This window comes from Acanthochromis polyacanthus, chromosome 11 (genome assembly GCF_021347895.1).
Source record: "Acanthochromis polyacanthus isolate Apoly-LR-REF ecotype Palm Island chromosome 11, KAUST_Apoly_ChrSc, whole genome shotgun sequence".
Lineage (NCBI taxonomy): Eukaryota > Metazoa > Chordata > Actinopteri > Pomacentridae > Acanthochromis > Acanthochromis polyacanthus.
Window position 1 is genome coordinate 37,608,376 of NC_067123.1, and position 4,279 is coordinate 37,612,654.

The following is a 4,279-nucleotide window of genomic DNA, read 5'->3' on the forward strand; positions in this document are numbered from 1 at the left end:
GTCAGTGCGTGGATGGAGTGCTGGAGTGAATGAGACAGCACCAGAGGACGGGGAGGGGAGTGTGCGGGGGAGACGCGTTTGTGTGAGCGCGCGTGTGCGTGCGCAAGTGTGAGAGTGACTATGTCAGCGCACGGAGGAGGGAGGGAGGGAGTCTGAAGAGAGGGGAGGGATCTGTGCAGGGAGACAGAGACAAATGATTATGAACACCAAACTACGCAGATATCAACGCAGAGCCAAAGGTATACCGGAAAGAGGATCAATGGGAAAGGTGTGCAGGCACGAAAATGAATTGTCTTCACATCGCCATGAGACTTTCCAATGCGCACAGAGAGGCGCAGCTGCGGCACCCCTGATCTATGAATTATTATAATACATTATCATTTAATAAACAGCCATGCATTTATTCAATACATGTAAAAACAATACAGGATTCACTCTCACGTGTTCATTCAGGGCATTAAGGGATGATCCCTCGCTCTGTTTAGGGCACATTAAAATTCAATTAAAGTTATTAAGCACTCGTGTCATGTGAGTTAGTTTGTAAACTCGTGTGTGCAAAATGCACGATTTACGCACACGCAGTGACAGCATCTCCTCAACCAATTAAAAGTGGAGGTGCGGCGGTGCAGGAGAGGAAACACGGGCGTGCACATCATCTCTGTCTGTCTCACTCTCACACACAAACACACACTTACATAGACAATCACACACATGCACACAGGAATAGGCCTCCTCCCTCCCTCCCTCCCTCTCTCACACAGTCTCTCTCTGGGGATGTGGGAGGCTCTGGGTAGTTCTCAAAGTGTGAAAGGGATAACCTGACGTGGGTGTCGGCTTGTTGGTGTAATGTTGGCTGCAATCCTCTTCTTGCAAAACTACATGAGAGAGAGAGAAGAAAAAAAGCTCACTCAGAATAAATTAGTGCCTGTCTAAACAGCGTGAGTCAGGAAGTGTTGAACACAGGAGCTGATAGGAGGGATCATCAGTCATCAATCATTGTCCTTTTTTTCAATTATGTCCCCCAGTTTCCTCAAAGACCAGTGGGAGTGCAGAATCACACTGTGCTGTGGTGACACGGATCTTTTTTAGGGGGGAAATTGCTGCTATAATTTAGTGAACAACACAGAAATGTAATTTCCTCCTCTGTTAATTAGTTCCCGCTGGTGCATTTAGAGGAATGTGCCTCAGATTGAGGGTTTGTTGGAGCTAACCTGACCTTTGGTTAAGGTGACCCACAGGACTAAGTGTTCTCTGTGCATCTAGGCTGGAAAATGTGGTCTATTTTGAACGCACTCCACAATTTCAGGCTGCGTTAAAGAGCCCTAAATATCACCCCTGTTAAGACACAGGCAATAACCTACATAGTGAGTTTCTGATTGTGGAAAATGAGAAGAAATCATCCCCAGAAGTTATTAAAGCGTGTAAAAGTGCTCCTAACTTAGTGGTTAGTCATGAGATTGGTGAAGTTGGTGACAGCTTTAGTTCTTTAAAACAGTTTGTATCATCAAGTGTCATAAATATGCAATTTTGTGATTGTTTTATTGACTCAGTAGTTATTTTTTTTGCATTATTTCAATGAATATCATAGTATTCAATAGTAAAAAATACATTATTGGATTGAGTAAACAATGAATCTGTAATTAAAGCATCTTCTTTTATTCTGTGTGGATAACCTTCTATCCAGGGACCTAGAAATGCTGCCATATGGAGGTGGCATTTGCTCTTTTTCTTGCAGCACGTATGAACTGTGAGTGTGTGGAAACGGTTGCCAAATCCCTTCAGCGAGTTACACTTAATAACATTTCAGACAGTTATGAGAACAGCTGCAGTGGAACCGTGTTTGCTGTTTGGACCTCAGGGTTGTGACGCCAGAATCATGAGTAAGAACAAATTTGTATTTCTCCTCACATGCGTACGAGTAAAATGTGTCACTACAAACCAAAACCCTGCGACAGAAGTCACGTCACACATATGCAGCGCCTCTTGCCACGCAGCACGACTTGAACCCACAGCCTTCTGCTCTCAGATACTGTATATTACAGCCATGAGAGCTCATAATCACCACATACATGTGTACAGTCGTGGGAGCGAGAAGTCAGTAATTAAAGTACTTTCAGTTCATTCTAATGCTGTACCCTGCTTATATTTGATATTAGTCATAAAAATACACCTCATTTGCTCTGTGGATCCAGTTTGCAGTGACAGAATGCATCACTGAGAAGATGAGAGCAGAAAAACTTTCATTTTAACTTTTTTATGAGGTTATCACAGAATGAACAAATCCCACAAACCTCTCCACCAGTAAAGCCTCCATCGCAGGTTTATTCATGTAGATAAAAGCAGGAGAAATATCAAATTTCACCCTATATTCCTTTGGCTGTTTGTGCAGAGGGCTTCTCAATGGATGTACCAAATGTATGCCCAGCTGTGTAATTAAATGAGCTTTTAGAAACCCAGCATGTGAGAAGCTGGAGACAAGTTTGACCCATTAGTCAAAGACTTTTGCATGTTAAATGGGGGTGGCAGGGGACCAGGAGGATTAATGAGTTGTGATGATGTTAGTTAGCGGTACTAAGCCTGGTGGAAAAACTCCAAAAGGCCTGGAGAAAGAAAAAAAAGACAGCAAATGTGGAGTATCTGTGTCTGCTGACCTCAAGTAAAGCTGTTTAACCTCCAGCTACTGAACCAGAGCAGGTCAGCGGCCAAAACTCCAGCTGTGGTCGCGTGTGCATGCATGCAGCTAATGTGGGAGTAATTAACAAACACGCACCACGGCCTGATACACAATGATCTAATTCTAGACAACCAGAACTCCCCCCTCCGAACATTTGCACTTGCTTTTTTGAACCGCGAGTGCCTCCTGGTTCGCCAGTGCTCATTTACGAGGGAGGCGTGGGCTGCTGCAGGCACAGTTACATAAACAAATGCCCATATAAGTAAGTGCGAAAGAATGAAAAAATGAAAAAAGTTTTGAGGAATCACCACTGCGCCTCACCACCTACTGCCTCCACACTCTTGTCCACAAGAGCCAGGAAATCCCTCTCACTGTAGAGATATTTTGAAAGCGCTTATATTTCCAGAAAAGAGACACTGAAGTCACATACAGGCAAATCCCCTCATATAGCTGACTCACAGGATGCAGATTTCTCAGTGAAGTGAGCAACTGCAAAAGTAGCAACAGTGCAAATTTGGGACAATTCTTATGAGAACAAGTGAACGGCACTGATTTCTGCACCATGCCAGACTTCTTCAGAGCAGGCCCTGCTTGTTAAGTTCCTCCTTTGCCTTCCTGTTGCTTGCAGCTATGATGGGAGATGAACCCTAGATGGTGCTGTTTTTAAATGAAGCTGCAGGAGCTTGTTCATGTGCAAACCAGTGCAGAGGAGGGCAGGGTTTTTCTTGATTAGAAAGACAGAATAATGACACAAACAGAAGAAAATATGGAATTTATGAATAATTTTTGCTGGCAGGATGCAGAATGCAGAGTGTATTTGGCTTGAACGAAGAGCTAAACGGCTGATTTTGAGTTGATTTTGACTGAAAGTCATGCACAATCAAGTGGCTGCATATGTTCAAAAGCACTTGAAGTTGTTCTTGCTCCACTTTGGGGGTAATAAAACCATCACAGAGGCTTAAGTTTCAATGTTGATGCCTCGTTTAATGCAAATGCACTCATATTTTTCAATCTGACACTCCAATACCTACATATCTGCATCTGTATTTTGTGGTTTACTCCACACTAGAACATCCGGCATGTCCTCCAGGTGCTTGTGTAATAAGTCAGCTGTGTCGTCTGTGTGCCGTGGCTCTTGTTTTGTGCAATAGGCAGATAGTTGAGAATCCAATTAACTGAGATGTTCCCTGAAATTGTCCGTTTCATGCAGCACACCTGCTGTAGCTTTATTATGAGTGGCAGTTTAAAGGAGAGGGAGAAGACAGAGAGTCGCAGATAGAGGCATCAAGACGCTTTCAATGTTTTTTTTTCCCTTTTTCTCTGTCACTCTGAGTCTTTTTACTTTTTTTTCTTACCAGTGAACAGCAGAAGTAGGCCAGAGACAGTTTAAAGGGTAAGAAAGCGACAGGTTGGTGCAAAAACCAATTATCATGACCTGTGCCTGCAAATCGCTGCTCACAAAGCAGACGGCACCTCGCTCTGCTGAAGAGGTCTCAGTCCTGTTGGCGGTGCAATATTGATGAACTGCGGCACTTCATCTTTTCTCTAATGCATCTGTGTCACCTGAGAAGGCTGGAGAAAGACTGCAGATTGGATAAGACGTGT